This window comes from Ambystoma mexicanum, chromosome 8, assembly GCF_040938575.1.
Source record: "Ambystoma mexicanum isolate Mex_15411 chromosome 8, UKY_AmexF1_1, whole genome shotgun sequence".
NCBI lineage: Eukaryota > Metazoa > Chordata > Amphibia > Caudata > Ambystomatidae > Ambystoma > Ambystoma mexicanum.
In genome coordinates, this window is record NC_090929.1 from 659,595,994 (window position 1) to 659,613,837 (window position 17,844).

General features: G+C 49.5%; 1 long non-coding RNA gene across 2 annotated transcripts in view; it reads right to left on the reverse strand.

Annotated features, from left to right (window-relative positions):
- The window catches only part of LOC138472296 (uncharacterized), a 335,114-nt gene that overhangs the window by 309,083 nt on the left and 8,187 nt on the right, over positions 1 to 17,844 (reverse strand). For both annotated transcript variants that reach the window (XR_011268581.1, XR_011268582.1), the window contains exon 2: positions 148 to 215. This is a non-coding gene — a long non-coding RNA (uncharacterized lncRNA). The remainder of the gene's footprint in view (positions 1 to 147; positions 216 to 17,844) is intronic.

Consider the following 17,844-nt stretch of genomic DNA (forward strand, 5'->3'; position numbering starts at 1 on the left):
AATGGAATTCAAAATAAACTATCGTTATTGATTCAATTGATGGAGGTAAACCGTTTTCCCAAATAACTTAGTCTTTGGGAGTTCAAAGAAGGGCAGATCAATACAAGGTGCTTAAAGGTTTCTACAATTTTCTCGTGGTTACTATACCTCCATCTCTTCTCAGCTTGGTCAATCTTCCCATCCTCAATAGCACTTTAGTTGGTAACACATTTAATCTAAAAAATAAATAAATACCGGAGAGAAATGTTTTAAAACTGCAGGGGAGCTTTTGAAACATTTCACCTCCATATCTTGCATGGGGTATACATTATAGTTAACAAAGTATTTGATCGCATAATAAGGTGGAGCAGACGAAGTGGTATTGACATGGAATGCTACTAAATTCCACCAGACTCCTAAATGGGGGGGGCAATAACAGGCAGCATTACAGAATACCAGCACGTCTACCAATATCTGCATAGTCATAAGGGCCTCGGAGGGTGGAACTGAATGGACCATGTGTGAGGAGGATCAATGGGGAAAGGGATTTATGTTTATTTTGACCTTTCCTCACTCTAGGAGCTATATACAAAGTGCTAAAAACTTTACCCGAGGCCGTTTGTAGTATTAGAATTAGTGTTTAGAGAAATGAAGAAGTGCATCAGACTATATCTGTGAATGGGAATACAGATCAATTTATTTAATTTGGTTTTTGCAGTTTTGTCGCCTAATAAAGGAGGTTGAATTCTTGCTACTTAATATCCCAGGGTCCTTGTTACCAATAAGTAGTATACCCTTTGCGGATACTACAGCACCATTCCCATTAACATCAGGTATAGCGCCAATCTAGATTCCTGCCCACCCTAGGAAAACAAAGTGGTTATGGGCAGGCGCCAACTTAAACATTAGTGTCTGTCATATCACAGTATTAAATATTGGCAGATCGTGATATTCACAGGCCATCAAAGTAAAGGAAGCAGGCTCCCAGCCTCAACGGCAGTACCTACATTTCCATGGGCTCGATTTCCCTCTTTCTAGTCCAAGAGCAAGGCTGACTTACCACTTTGTCTTCGTAAAAATTGTCCGAAGCAGTCTTTTCCTTAGTAACCATGTCCATACTCACTCACCCAGAGCGGTCTGGCCCCTAGTAATCAGATTATATTCCTGCTCAGATACCCTGAAGTAGCTCACCCCAACCAGCTCTGACTCAACCAGAGCGGTATCAGGTAATATTATCCCCATAAATAATATCGCCATATATTTGATCGCCGGGAAACAGCATAGGTGATATTTATGGGGATAATTTATGGGGTAAATGGGAGCGGGTGTCCCCTGCTCCCTTTAAAGCTCCCTTTAAAGAAATATGGGGTTGCGAGGGTGTCCCCCACAGGTTCCATGGGTGAATATCACAGCAAAAAGCAGCACCATTCTTGTATTGCAATATTTTTGCAAGGATATTAACACATGGAAAAACTCGAGCTGTCTCACTAGGTACTGCACTTGCCCCTGGTGTCCGTGCTCATACTCACCCAGTACTGGCTCACCCCTAGTAACTAGAGAACACCCATGCTAAGACTCATTCGGAGGTAGCTCAACCTAGTAACCGGTGTAGCCATGCTCACCCTTAGTAGCCAGAGTATGTCCATGCTCAGACTCTCACAGAGATGTGTCACCCCTAGTAATCTGAGTATATGTATGCTCACACTCACCCAGTACTGGATCAACCCTAGCAACCAGAGCATCCCCATTCTCTCTCCCTGAACTGGCTCAACACTAGTAACTAGAGTATATCCATGCTTAAACTCCTTTAGTAACCAGAGTATATCCATGCTTAGACTCCTTTAGTAACAAGAGTATGTCCATGCTCCTAATCACACAAATATGGCTTGCACCTAGTAACCAGAGTATTCATGCTCACAGTCACCCAGAGCTGGCCCGCTTCCAGTAATTAGAGTACATCCATTGACAGACTCACCCAGAGCTGTCTCACCCTTTAAGAGCTGAGGGTGTCTTGGGCTCACTCTCCCCCTTCTCTAAAACTTTCAGAAACGTCATCCAATCCAATAGAGTAAGTGTTTACTGAAACGTGCCCTGAACATGTTTTCAAATATGCCCCCCCCCCCTATTCACTGGTGTATCTCCACGAGTCCACACCCACTTGTAATGCATCCTGCATGCCCAGGACACAACTTGTAGTTGATGAAACCTGGTCAGTGATTTTGGGAGTCTCACTCTCTCCCCCTCTTTCTCCTCTTACTCTCTCACAGGGTTGGACTGGGGTTCAAAAAATAGACGGGGCACCAAAATAGAGTGGCACACATGTGCCAGTTGCAATCAGTGAGTTTCTGTGAGTAACTGATAGGTTGTTGCCCGGGGAATCGTTTTTAGAAATGTGTGGCAAAGGGTACCTTTTAAAGAACATTGGATTGGGGACATTGGCCAAAACTACCAGTTACACAGAAACAAACCAATAAACCGGTCCTCATTGGCCCATAAAACCACCACACACTGGTCTGATTGGGCCAGACTTTTCGGCATTGCCTTATTGTCCAATAGGCCAGCCTGAGCATGCCTATCAATTGTCTTTACATCTCTGCCTCTCCGTCTTTTTTTCCTCTCTGTAGCTCTTTCTCGGTCTATGTTTAGCTGTCTCTGCCTTTTTCGTTCTTTCACTCTCGCTCTCTTGTTCTCTCTATTTCTCTGCCTATCAGTGCTAAAACAAAAGTGTGTGGGGGGGGGGGGAGGGGGGCAACCGACAGAATCATTAGAACATGACCGGAACCGAAAATACCCTAGGGATATATGCAATCTTAATTCAACTATCACAATTGATTAAAGTGCACGTTTCAAATAAGCATTGGAAAAGGCAACATATTTACCCTTTACATTGCTCGATTCTCATTAAAGGTACACGGCATTACAATCTAAAAAGGTGTAATTAAACATGGTAGAGCAGTTGCTTTTCGGGTTTCCCGGTTTATCGTTTCCAAGCAACGTCTTACATTACCTCAGAAAATCTCCATCATGTTCGTCACACAGTTAACTCTCGTGCTGACAGTTACCATTGAGACGCCAGCGATTAAACATGGACGGCAGAGGAACTCTGACGTGACTTCCCTTAGCAGGTTTTTTGAGCAGTGTGTGTAATGTTCGGGATGGTGGGCGGTGTGAGAAGCGCACGTTGGCGGACAGCATCAGAAGATTGGACGTTTGAAGTGGGGACATGCTTAGCGGAATAAGATGGGAACACTGCTAGAAAGAAAATGCAGCAAAGTCTACGAGGGGCACCTGTACCAGTGTGAGGTTGGGAGCGGGAAGATGTCAGAGTGATGTACGGCTGCACTGCTTTTTTCAAGAGAATAAAGCAGACTGTAGAACAGCATGAATTTGCTGGCTGGAGGGGGGTGAAGGCAGAGGTGTGGGGTTTGGTGCAAACAGATCTGTCAGCAGGATTAATTGTCCATAAACGCGAAAAAAATACAAAATAAAAGTGTTGGAAGAAAACTGCTGGATCCTTTTATCCGGGGTTATCGTCTCCTAGTTCCAAAGCTTTGTAAAGTCTCAAACCCCTCCAAGACGTGAGTGACTAACTTGGGACCCCTTTCAGCATTTCTTCCACTCAATTAAAATTACTGTTAACTCACACTCTGGCTGTCAAATCGAGGGTCTTCTGCAGTCCACGGGCCTCGTCTATTGCCATCTATGTGGAGGGTGCCCTGGGCTGTGGTTTAAGTGGATGAGAAATTGAGAAGGGGGATCTAAAGAGCCACAAGACGATATTTAGGGGTGGGGCTCAAGAAGCGTCTGGTGCAGTTTAACAATACCTAGTTAAGGGAACTTCAAAAGAGGTGGGCTTCATTACGGGTTTGGTGGTAATTTGGCAGTAAATCCACCAAATGACTGCCAAACCCACTTACCGTTGCTGACAATTGGTCCTGCAAAGTCACCACGGGATTGCAAGTGGTGGCAATAAGACTCCATGGGGACTTTTGGCAGATTTACCGCTGGTGCAATTACTGCATGGTAAATCTGATGATTTTTTGGCGGTAAAGTGGTAAATCCTCCACTTCAGCTCCAAAGTTATAATACAGCAGTGTGGTAAAAAATGATGGTAATTAAGTTACCACCCAAAAAAGTTGCATACTGTTTTGTGGGTGGAAAATGGATTTAGCCACTCTGTATATAAGGATGAGTCAGACCTGGGGGGGAGGAGCAGTAAGCAGTATGCACTGATGTGTTTCGCATTATAACCACTGATGTGTTTTGCATTATAACCCATTTCTCTCTACTTCTGGTCTCCTGCGTATTATGTGAGAAACCAGGTGTCTCACCCACTAGACCATGGGGATCTGTCATGCAGGTGGCCAGCACAAAGCCATCGGTTTTGGATACAGTTCCTAAGGGTTGACCAGTGCAGGAGGATCACCTGGATGAGGGGGTCTTCGGGGAGTGGGCCACTGGATGGTGGTACGCGGTATCCCCTTCCCTGTTACACCTTTACCCCATTCTACAGGTAGGCTACTTAGGAACTCAAGCCCCGCCCCCTATCATAAACACACACTTTCTCACAGACAGCCCGTTAGGAGAGAAAACTGACTAACACCCGAGCTGTATACCTGACGTGTCCCAATGCAATGGTCAGGCAGCGACAGTCAATTACTGGCCATCACAACACCTGCCTTTCATTACACTTCCCCCACACGGATAAAAGGCAATGCACAAGAGCACACTCTGAGCGAGGCAAAGAACACAAGTAAACAGCAGTTCCAAGATTGCAGTTTTACACGAGGAGAAAGACGGAGAAACTGAAAGGTGTCCCAAGGAGAGAAGTTCCCTTGACTTTTTTTGAAAAGGAACAGTTACTTTCATGAAGCATCGAGAATATAAAGCACAAGGCCAGGAAACCAGGCTGAGGAATCCTGCATTGTGTCTGAGGTTCCTGGGGTCCTCCTGCGTCAATGAAGGTGGGGAGATTCGCCAGAGGCTGTGGTACTGTCCTTGGCTCCAACAACAAAGCAGCATCAGTGAAATCAACACAGCTGTTGTGTCGGGGAGACCGATACAAGACCGGTCTGTGTTGAAGCCAAGGTTGCAAGCTGCAACATTGTGTGGTGAGTGCTGGAAATAACATTGTATGAAACGCGTGTGATATTCAACGGGAGTAAAGTTGAACTGCAGACGAGTGACAACTTTGAAACAAAGATATACAATACCTTTCACAGTGGTCCAGCACAGCGTGCATGCTCAATCTAAGGTCTCTTTAAGGTGTCCAGCTCAGAGTTGACAAAAGTGAAAGTGGCAAATAATCAAAGTGGTCCTGTATCGGGTCAAGACAAATCCCGGACACAATCGAAGGTCTTCATTATTGATACAGTTAAGAAAGGTGATGGCAAAGTCGATAAAGTTGGTCCGAGCCTGACGGAGGGATATCAATTGAAAGCTTTGTCTTATGTGTTAAAGAACGTTTTTGTTCCGTCAGAGCCCGGCAGAGTAAGACTGATTGAAGATTTTGTGTTTGAACGGATCTGAGCCCAGCACAGGGGGATCCAGGGTGAACCGTATGCGGAAATCCTAAGAAAATTGTGTATATGTGAAAATACAAACTTTGTGTTAAAGTGGATATAAGCCCGGTGCAGGGGGATCCCGAGGTGAACAGTAAATCCCCTGAGAAAAGTGTGCATAGAATTTTGAAAGAAAAGGAACTTACTTGTTTGTTACATCAGGCCCTCTGAAAGAAGAGACTTTGAACGGCAAAGAGACTTTGGCACCGAAGGCCATGATGCCTCCTCATGCTAGAGAAGCCAGAGACTGTGCTAGCCTCGAGTGTGCCACCTTATCCCGTGCTGAAAAAATGGGGGAAGGAAACCAACGTCTTGAATATCCTGACATTTCTTGAACACTTCTTTTGCTTAACATTGTTTTCCACACTATTTGTATTTAGAGGTAAAGTTTGGCAATCAGTTTATTAGTATAGGCCCTTTTATTTTGACAAGACACCACTAGGACAGCATTATTTGATGGTCGTAGCTTTCTCCCATCTTTTATAATTAGATGGGTGTTTTTCAAACCCAATTGAAGTTTAATAAACAGCCTTTCACTGTGGTCACTTGTGTGTCTTACTGTTGATACCATGCCTTCCTTACAATAATTTGTGTCCGAGTGCCTGAGGTATTGGGGCAACAGGTATCATGGGGAGCCTGTGACACACCCACCTTTGTCATTCTCCTATACATTCCCCTTGCCATTTCCCTGCACACCTGGAATGGTTGGGAAACTGTTTATCTGGTAACTGGAAGCCTGCCAAAGACTTATCTGGCGAGTGGCATACAGAGGGGCCATGTGCTGGAAGTGCGCAAGAGCAACGTGGCAGATGTAGCTGATGTTTCAAGAGGGAGGGAGGTGCTTTGGTGCTCAGTGGCATAACAAAATGTGGAGACTCTCCTGTAACCCCTGCTGAGGTAGCCCCACAGCACCACTGCCCCACCACACTACCACTGCCCCCTGGCTGGGCATGGAAAGCATGGGGCCCCCGCACCACAGGGGCTGCGGGGGCCCCCCCATCACGCTAGTGTTGGTGCTGTAGATTGTGCTGAGGCAACATCTGTAAATCTTGTGGTTAGAAGTACAGATTGTGTAGCATGTAATATGGCTACACTGTTAAGGTTGAACTGAGCGGCCTCGTTACCAGTTGCACAATAACAGAAAATCAGACAGTATTCCAAAATACTGCCTACGTTACCAACTGTACGATTCAGAGGCAGTGAATGCCTGCGGAAATATTGTCAGTGTAGTTGAAAAAAATAAACACATTCGGCCTCATCACGGGTTGGACAGAGCAGCAAAAATGCATTGGTAATGCTATTAACGCTGCATTATCGCTCCGCCCAATCCCAAGTTTGTGCGGTAAACTGGAGAGTTACCTCCAGCTTTAAGCTGGAGACAAATCTCCAGCTTTCTGCCCATTTCCAGCACCATTACCGCCGGCGGTAATAGCGCCAAAAAGCCCCATAGAGTCCTAGGGACTCAAAATAAATGAGGAATTACAGCGTAATTGCAACTCTGGATTCTGTGCAAATTGCGCTGGACCAAGTTATGGCAACGCCAATAGCATTCGCAGCATCCCAGCACAATGACCGCTGGGATACCAACCCTGATGAGGCCCACTGAATGTTTGTAGAACAAGAGGATGCAAAAAATACCATGTGGCAAACGTGCAAACCTGAAGGCAGTGAATAAGGCATGATTCAGAGTTCAAAAACCACACAAAATAAAAGCAAATTTACCACCAACATTTACCACATACTAAAAGGTAGGCGTTAATGACACCCAGGTGAGTCCAAATGATATAGGTGCAGCCCATCAACCCAAGTACGCCCCTCCCAAGATAGAAACGCCCCACCTAACTTTCCGTTCACCCTGGTGTCAATCTGGGACATGTCCATGCACATTGAAGAGCTGAAAGTAGAGTAGCTAGGGTGTGGCCTGAGACGCAATGTCCACCTTCAATTCCCCTAAACTAAATACAGGGCAGGATTTGAGGTATGGTGGGATGCTCCTGCTGTTCTTGAGTTATCTAGAATACCGATCACTGCACTGATAAATGAACACACGTAAAACTCTGAAGTGCCTCCACCTGTCCGCCTGATACAAAGAAGCCAGTGCACATGTTTCAAATAAAAATAAACAGTATATGATATAGTGTAGAGCACTGGTGGACCATTGAGTGAGCTGTGTGGCTGCTGTGATAACAGATCTGAATTGATCAATTTGGTAATAGATTGTGATTTCTGTAGTACACAAATTGTGTTCAACATTGCAAAACATGTTACATTTTCATTATTCAACGCCAACACACAGACTGTGCCAGTTGTAAAACTTTTATTCGTAAAGTTTATCCGTAAATGTGACACGTGTTTCGGCCTGTGGGCTTCTTCAAAACCAGACAAATACTATGTGTCAAATTAAAATGAAATTTTAAGTACTATGGAATCCAAGCGCACGTTGCATACAATTAATCAGTTAATATATTTTTTTTCAAAATTATTACATTCGTCAGAGATAAAGACAAGAGATTAACGGGGTAATTCATGGAATAAATGTGCGCCGAAAAGGGGAGCGCAAGCATGAAAATCGCAGCGCACACGGGCGAAAGCCGTGCACGCAGCCGTTCGATTCATGGAATGCGCTGCACTTGTAAAACCTGGGATGTGCGCCAAATCCGTGGGTGGCGTACACATCACTAAACGGCGTGCGCTACGCACACAGGGAAAGCGCACATCGTGTAGCGCACACAAGAAAAGTGGGCGAAACACGGGGCGTAACACACGGAATGGGGAACAACGCGTGAAAATGTGGGCGTTACGGGGGAAGTACAGGAGGTAAATGCTCGCAACGCCCAAACGCGTGCTAACACGTATTCATGGAATCGAACAGGGGAAAGCCGTGCACCAAAAAAATATGCGCCAATCCGGAAACACGTACGCCAGCAGGAAGCAGGCGTAAGCGGCCCTGCGCAGCATAAAAGTGCGCGCAAACAAAGAAGCTCAGACGCTACGATGAATATACCGTTCCTCACAGCGGTGGTCGTGGGACACCGCGGGAGGAGGATAGCCAGGCCCCGCATTTTTCTACCCAGAACCAGCCTTTTTGGGATGCCTGAGGTCTATGGGAGGTACAGGTTTCCACCACACAATCCTAGAACTGGTCAGGGAGTGGGAGGATGACCTCACATCACCCACCCAGTGCTCCCAAGCACGGAGCCCCTTGGAAAAGATGCTCAATGTACTGCACTTCTTGGCTACTGGGTCATTTCAGCGGTCAAGTGCCATAGTGGGGGGTGTGTCACAGGCCACGCAGTCACGCTGCCTACATTAGGTGTTGGCCATCATGACTGCACGCTCCTCAGTCTGCAGGCACATATACATGCCCAGAACACCTGCAGAAAGGCAGGCTGCCGTCCAGGACTTTTACGGGGTGGCACATTTCCCCAAAGTGCTAGGTGCCATTGATTGCACCCGTGTGGCTGTATGTCTTCCCAGGGCCACTGAGCACATCTATTGAAACCTCAAGCACTGGCATTCCATCAACGTGCAGGTTGTATGTGATGCCAAGGGAATCATCACCTCAGTATATGCCAACTACCCAGGGTCCAGCCATGATAGTTTCATATTCAGAATGTCACCCCTAAACCGGGACCTGGAAGCTGGGCGGCATGGCGACACATGACTAATTGGTGAGTATAAATGCCTCTGCACATGCATGCATGTCAGACACTGAGAAATGCGAAAACCACACTAATGCCAACTATTATCACCTCCCCAGGGGACAGTGCCTACCCTCTGAGCACCTACATGACGCCGCCAATTCGGAACGCCACCACACCACACCACCTGAGGTAAGATACAACACAGCCCATATTGCAACCCGGGGCATAGTAGAGCGCACATTCGGAGTACTCAAGTCACGCTTTCACTCCCTTGACCGCTCTGGTGGGCAGCTGCTATATGCGCCCCCAGTAGTGTCCAGGATCATAGTGGCAGCATGTGTCCTGGCCAACGTTGCAACCCGGCGGGAAGTGCAGGTGGACACGGTGGTGCCCCCGCATCCCCAACCACATGCACGGCCGCTGCGCATGGGAGGTGAAAGGGCACGTGGTGAAGCAGCCCGTACCCAGCTTGTTGCAAATTACTTCACCTAAAATCCCACCCCTGCGGAGTGCACACAGGCCTGGCACATACCAGTTCACAATCAATGATGACAAAAGGGACAGTCAACTGTCACAACCATACCAGCCTGAGATTGTCCAGCTGGAAGTGCTACATTGTGTGCATCCCTAGCTACCTAGACACCCAATGCTGTGTCAGAAAAAGGCACACATTCATGCAGCATGAAGGACTACCCCCTTGCAAAATATCACATCAAAATAGAGGCATGTCCCCCAGCCCCTCCCCATCGCTGCTACCCACCACACCATGGCATGGCATGCAATGTGAAAGCAACCAATTGAATGCCCAACACATGACACAAGTGTCACAAAGTGCACTGTCCCAAATGGAAACAGGCCACAGACAATTTGCTCTCAGTAATCAAAAAACAACACACATCAACAAATAATTACCAGCAAGAGAAAGCTACAGTGGGAGAACTGCCGTCGCTGTCTTCACCCTCTGGTGCTGTATCAGGTGGGCGTGATATGGGAGGCAGACCACGCAAAGCCCTGGCATGTTCCACCATGGCACCAAGCATGCGGGTGTGAAAGGTTTGGTTCTGCAGGATGATGGTACGGAGATCCCCATGCAGCACCTCACGGGTAGCATGCATCTCTGCCTGCAAGGCCTTGCATGATGCCCGGATCTCCTGACAAGTTGCCTGGAGCTCAGCTGAGAGAGTTTGTCAGCTGCTCCAGCTGCTGTTCTGACCTTGTTCTCTGGACACCTCAAGTTCACCCAGAGTATCTCTGAGGGATCTGTGTTCAAACCTCAGGGCTTCCCTGTGGGCCTGTGGCTCTGCAGATATGGCTGTGCGCAGAGTCTCCAGTCTAGCCCGTCGGTCCCTGTCGGACGCCAACATATCCCCACTGTGTGAGCGGCAAATGGACTGTTGCCTGGTGCTGAAGCTCCACCATCCTTTCAGGGGGAAGAATTGCCACCCTAGCCATGGCCTGAGCCATCATTTCACACAATGCCCCCTGTTGTGCTGCTATAGTGTAGATGGAGTTCTCCCACACAGTATTGCCTGGTGGCGCACGGCCACCGCGTTGGCGGGCACAACACCTGTTTGGGGAAAGGTGATGTGCACCTTGCTGTGCTGGCACTCCCTGAGTCTGCAGGACTGCATTCTTCCTTTGATCTGCTGGCCCAGGAACAGGAGCAAATATTGTGGCATGTGACCCTGTATCTGTAACCGCCACAGGCGGATTTTCCGACACAGAATGCCCCATAGAGGGGTCTACCTCCGGTGCTGGTGGGTTAGACAGAACAGCATCCCTGCCAGAAACACTCACCTGCGACAGGACATATGTCTCAATGTCCGATTCAGCACCTGATTCATAGAGGTCTCCGGAGGTGTACCCAGAGACACCCATGGACAGTAAGGTCTGTAGGGGGATTGGGTTTTCACCCACCACCACCCCACGTCCTCCACTGGTGCCTGGTTGTGGCCATGAGTACTCCTGGCTCTGCGCCATCTCCTCCTCCTCAACAGCATCAAGTGCCTCATCACCTGCAAAAACATGAAAGATAAGTAATGTAAACAGGCATGAGGACCATAGCACACACACATAGGCATGACGAGGCAGACATGCAGTGTAGAAATGACACGTCACACATGACAATAACTCTGGCATGCATGCACTGTCAATGAGTTGGAAGGGGAGGCAAAAAGCAGACACTGATGACTCCAAGATGGAAAACCAACACATGTGTTGCATGCTGGATAGCACTGGCATCACACTTTAGCCTGTCAGTGGCATGGACAATACACATACATGACATGTCAGTACACAGATGGTAGGTAGCATAGCCATGGGGGATTTGACAAGGACACCCAGATGGTAGCAAATCAGTACCGTCACCCACCCATGTGAGATGGACATTATAAAATAAAACATGGAAAAAAGTGTGACAAAACACGCATGTGCCACACGCTGCAACAAAGCCAGTGTTCACTGATGCAGTGATGGCAGGCACATTGATACATCAATGGTTGGTCACTTCGGCATGACAGAATACAATTGTCATGTTGAACATTCAAACAGGGCCCCAAAATGATTGTGTGCAGGCCATGTGTAGGTGCACATTACTCAATCAGCCTGATTGGTGAACTCATTCCCAAAATAAGTCAAGAAATGTGGGCCATTGTGGGGTGTAATCTATGACTAAAGTATGTCACATCTGGAGCAGTAGGGCACAAAAATGTGTGGTAAAAATGCTAATGATTTCATCAGGCAGAATGAACAGGGAAACAGTATGAACAATGTGTCAAAATGACAGTTGAAGGGCAAGTGCAGTAATCGTGTACAAATTGTCAACTGTGGTCCGAAGGGATACTGTGAAACAGAAACCCAAGGCCGGGGAATGGTTTGGAGGGACCACATGGGTGACCCATAGCAGTCATGACTACACAGCCTCACCTGGCACTCAATCACAACACATCACCCAAGCAACATACACATGGATTGCACACACATGAATCTGCACTCACCGGACATTGCTTCAAGATCTGGCAAGTCTCCCACACCTTGGATCTGATCCTCTGTGATGAATGCTCCAGCGATAGACTCATGTTCAGTGAGTTGTTCCTCCTCTGGTGGAGACCCAGCGCCAGTCACCAGAGTAGAGGCATGATTGGAAGCCAGCTTGTTCTTTGCTCTGAGTTTCAGGTCATTCCACCGCTTAGAGCAATCAGCTGTGCGCTTCACAAATCCAAGGGAACTAATGTGGTGTGTGATGGTCTGCCAGTGGGCCCTACGTTGAGCAGTCGTAGTCTTGCACCCTGCAGTCACCACCATTGTGCGGCCATGGGCCGACACGTAGCCCACAAGTGCGTCTAGTTCTGCATCATTGAAACTAGGCTTCCTTGACGTGCTGGAGTGGGTAGCCGTGTCTGGGGTCCCAGCCTGTACTGCAAGAGCACCCTTCTTCCTCTTGGAAGGTGGTGTGGATGCTGAGTGGCTTACGCTGCTCTGGTTGGTAGGGGCTGAAGCGCAGGTGGACTGGGCACTGGAAGTAGCCAAAGGCAAGATGACAAAACGTCTCACTGCAGGCATTGGCTACTTGGTGATGTTGGCAGGTCCTACCTCGAAGTCAGCCTGGGAGTCATCCTGTGCCGGTTCGGTTGACAATATGGCCCAGGATAACAAGCCCTGAGCTGGGATGGTGTCAGCTACATCACACCGACCCATCGGGGAGGGGGCATAGGTGTCCCCGATTGGTCCTCCACACACTGGCCTCTTGGGCCACCCTGCACATCCTGGCCACGTCCCCTACCCCGCCCACATCTGAGGTTGGCCACCTTTGCCTCCCTTACTGCTTGGTCGCCCCTCCCAACCATGGCACTGATGTTGTGCAAATGGGAGGTGCAGTAAAAAATTGTCCTGGGCAATTGGGGTGAAAGGGGTAGGGTACTAGATGGAATACATACCCTAGTGCTCTAGCAAGGCTGTGACCCCTGGGGGAAGACGACGGGTCACGCAATGCACAGGCACCCCGAAAACAAAATGTAACGTGCACGCGACCCCTGGTAGACCACGTGCGTGGAATAAAGAACCTGCACTACACTCTGACACCCAGAAACACAAAAATAAGCATACGCGTGGTACACGCAGGCTACAATGACCTCTGAATGGGTACGCAACTCACACGGCAACCACAGTTGAAAAATATGTGCGCGACTCACCGTCTGCCTGGAAAAAGAATGTGAAAAAGACGCGCATGTGCATTGGCAACACCCCCGCCAAAAGAAGAATTGAACGCTGAGTATACAGGGAGTACGAACTGGAACCGTTGTGAAGTAATCGTGTGTGAACCAACAAGTACAAGAATCACCCGCTCGCTCTCCACAAAAAGCACGTACAAGAAAATGGCTTCCTACGCGTGCCTTTTAACCCAGCCCACAAGTGCAACGTCACTTACGCGCGTACGCGCTAAGGGCCTTTCCTCCAATTACATGCAGTGACACCCCGACGTGCAGTTTTTGCACGTGTACAATCAACATGCACCCGTGTTGAGGGAAACGCCCTTGCTGGTCACGTCACAGATGCGCTTACGCGCTAAGGGCCTTTGCTCGAATTGCACGCAGACGTGTAAAGTGCCAAATCACTCCGTATCAAGCTGGTCACGCAACACACGGAAGACCATGCTCCTGCCCAGGCGGCCATTTTCCTTCCCCCCAGAGCCCCGAGCACGCTCCCACCTGCTGCTGCCTGCCTGCCTGCTGTCCACATGCCCTGCTGTTTGGTGCCTGCACGTCAGCCATCTGCAGGGTTGCAGTTGCTGTGACCACCCCTGCTGGAACAGAAGACTTCTGACTGGGATTCCATCGCTCCACAGCCCAGCCCCAGGACCCAGTTGCCCACCCACACCTGCTTCTGGGGTTGCCATGTCGGACACTACACCATCTGGCACCACTGGCAACCGCAAGCCAGAGAGGCAGAGGGCTACCAGCTTCAGTGCCAGTGAAGTTGGTATCCTGGTGGAGCAAGTCCTGGGGCAGTATGATGACCTCTTTGGAAGTTTGCGCGCCGACAATGAAGGACGAAGAGGATCTGGATGGACATTGACTGCCATCTGGGAAGACCTGAGGTCCAGGACCCTCAACAAGGCCCAGCGCCTCTTGAAGGCAGCGGATGCTGAGGGGTGCCGGGTCCGCCTAACCAACAACCAGATGAGGGTCCTGGAACGTATACGCCCAGCGCTCCACCTCCAAGTCCTTGAGAGGCAGACCCGTCCGGAGTCGAGTGGTAAGTGTACATGCGTACTGATTGGACGCTGTGCATGTTGAGGTGTGGCAGGAGTGTGCAGGTTGCACATATGTCTTTGTAGGGCCATGTATGGATGTGTTTGTACAGGGACATGAGCCTACCGCATGCGAGTCCTCTTATGTGTGAGACACATTGTTAAAGATGGCGTCACTAGGGCCCAGCGTACCTGTTCGTCCGGAAGTCGGCTTAGTAGACGATGCCAGAATGCCAGAAGTTCTGTGGTGATGTGAGAGTGACACAAGGAACCACCCCAACTCCCGTCCAAATGGATACTGGACTGGAGGTGAACCAGCTCCCGATGCCACAGGTTAGCTCACCCCTGATTAATGTGGCATCAGGACAGTGCAAGCACTGACAGGGGGAGCCTGATAGTCTTTGGCTAGAAGTTCTCTGCAGACAACTGGAGCAAGAAGAGTTGCGAGTCGAATCCAGGAGCAGGAATCCAGGAGGCAGCAGAATGCAAGGGAAGGCGGGAAGGCAAGGGAACCAAGGAGGACCAAGAACCCAGAGGAAGAACAGAGAACAACTGAGAAGGGGGGAACCACCCCAGCAGGAAGGGAGCAAGGAGAAGGGAACCAGGGAGACCCCCTACCCGGGGAAGGAAGGGCAGGTCTATACAGAAGGGACTGGAAAGACCAGGCAGGACAGAGCGGAACTCAGGTCAAGGCAGGAGCAAAACAACGATCCGGTCAGACCACGTTGAGATGCGGTTTGATCAAACCGCCGGGCTCCTTAAGTAGGGCCTCCCACACCCGGGAGGCTTGGAACGCAAGCCGTGCTGTTTCCCAGGTGCTGGGAGGCCCAAAGCGAGGCTTGGGCTGCAAACCGGCCGGGAGCCGAGAGCATCGTGTACCGCGCATGCGCGGAAATCGGGAAGGGGTCGGCCGCACATGCGTGGAACGGCACGCCCCGGGAACCCGGAAGAGCGCGGGAACCGGAGCGGCCGACCGCGTACGCGCGAGACCAAGCGTCCCGAAGATCCAGGAGCAACCGGTACCCAGGACCGCCCCGTACCCCCCAGACGAAAGCGGGGGTAAACACTCCAAGGCGTGGCATGCCGCATCAGGTAAGTGGGCTGGAACAAGCATGGGTTGGGCGGCGTGACACCATGCCCCCTCCCAGAAAGACCCGGGGCCCCAGGCTTCCAAGGAAACCGGAAAAAAAAGTCACGGACAAGGCGAGGTGCATGCACGAAACCGTGCGGTTCCCAGGTACGGTCACAAGCAGGATAACCCTTCCAATCTACCAGAAACTGGAGCACACCTCGACGAATCCGGGAGTCACATATCTCCTGCACTTCGAATTCCGGAACCCCCTGAACCTGGATTGAGGCTGGACGTGGGCTGGAACGTCCAAACGTGTCTTTCACAAAGGGTTTTAACAGGGAAACGTGAAAGACTGGTATTGCCCCAATCTTGGCGGGTACACCCAATCGAAAAGCTACTGCAGATATGCGCTTGGAAATCTTGAAAGGCCCAAAAAACCGAGGTGCCAGTTTAGTGGGCAGATTACGTACAGGTAAGTTCTTGGACGACAACCAAACCTGATCTCCCACCTGAAATCTGGGTTCAATGGTCCTTCCCCGGTTAGCCTGCTCCCTCATGCGCTGTTGAGCATCTGCCAGGGCACTCAGAGCCAAATCATGCTGCTTCTGGATAACGCGGATCATCTGGTCAGCCGATGGGACGGCACTGGGTGGCACAGGACAAAAGGGAAACATCTTAGGATGCTGTCCGGTAGAGCAAATATAAGGACTGACACCAGTGGCCGCGTGGGTTGCATTGTTGTAGGAAACTTCCGCCAAATCCAGGTACTTCATCCAGTTGGATTGGGTGGCGTTAGTGTAGCAACGTAAGTATTGCTCCAAGGTCTGATTCGTTCTTTCAGTCTGCCCATTAGTTTGCGGGTGACAACGTAAGTATTGCTCCAAGGTCTGATTTGTTCTTTCAGTCTGCCCATTAGTTTGCGGGTGATAACCCGAACTCAGAGCTCTGCGTATTCCAAGGTGGCTGCACAACTGACGCCAAAAGGAGGAGAGGAACTGAGACCCACGATCCGAAATTATCTTCTCTGGTAACCCATGTAAACGGTAGATGTGATGCAGAAAAGCCAAAGCCATTTGAGAGGAAGTAGGTATCCTGGAAAAGGGAATGAAATGCGCAGACTTAGTGAAACAATCCACCACTACCATGATGCAGGTGTGTCCCTCTGATGGTGGAAGCTCGACGATGAAATCAGTGGCTATGGTATGCCAGGGATAGGGTGGTAGTTCAGTGGGTCTGAGCAACCCCAAAGGTCTTCTCCTGGGCGTCTTGGTCTGGGCGCAAACTGGGCAGCTCTCCACATATAGTTTGGTTTCCTTAGCCCAACCCGGCCACCAGAACTGCCTGGCAATCAACTCCTGGGTCGCCTTGATGCCACGATGACCTCCTACTTGCGAATCATGGAACCCATGGACAATGTCCAAGCGAAGAGATCTCGATGCTATGTACAACCGGTGTAGGAAGAAAAGAAAACCTTCACGTTCCGTGATTTGTGGACGTTTCAGTAGATTGGTGCGGTCTGGGTCTGTCTGTGTCTCTTGGAAGATCTTCTGCAAATGGGGAGAGATCGTGAGAAGAAAGTGCTTGGGGGAAATCAATGGAATGGGTTGGTTGACCTCCACCACCTCTCTTTCCAAGGAGCGGGATAAAGCATCGGCTTTTAAGTTCCGGGCACTAGGAATGTACGTGATGTTGAAATCGTAGTGGGAGAAAAAAAAGGCCCATCGAGCTTGACGGGCGGTATGACACTGCAAAGATCGCAAGTACTGCAGGTTGCGTGGTCGGTGCGGACTTCTACTGAAAAGCGACCACCAAGCAAATGATGCCTCCATTCCTCAAACGCTGTCTTGATTGCCAATAGCTCTCTTTCTATGACTGAGTAGTTCTGTTCGCAAGGAGAGAGTTTGCGTGAGTAATAGGCCACAGGATGTTTCGTCACCCATAGAGGGATGTTTCTGCAACAGGACTGCGCCAACAACAAAGCTGGAAGCATCGGCTTCGACGATGTAAGGCATCTCATCATTGGGGTGACAAAGTACATGTGCAGTACAGAATGCAGACTTCAAGGCATCGAACGCCACTGATGCCTCAGTATCCCAGAGGTAGGGTATCTTCACACTGGTCAGACGAGTCAATGGAGCTGTGAGACGTGAAAATTGCGGAATGAAACGCCGATAAAAGTTTGCGAATCCCAGAAATCGCTGAAGTGATCTCACGTCCTGTGGTTGTTTCCAGTTCTGAATAGCCCGGACCTTACCGGAATCCATGCTAATTCCTGTACCAGTGATTACATATCCCAGGAATTCCATCTCATCCCGATGAAAAGAACATTTCTCAGCCTTG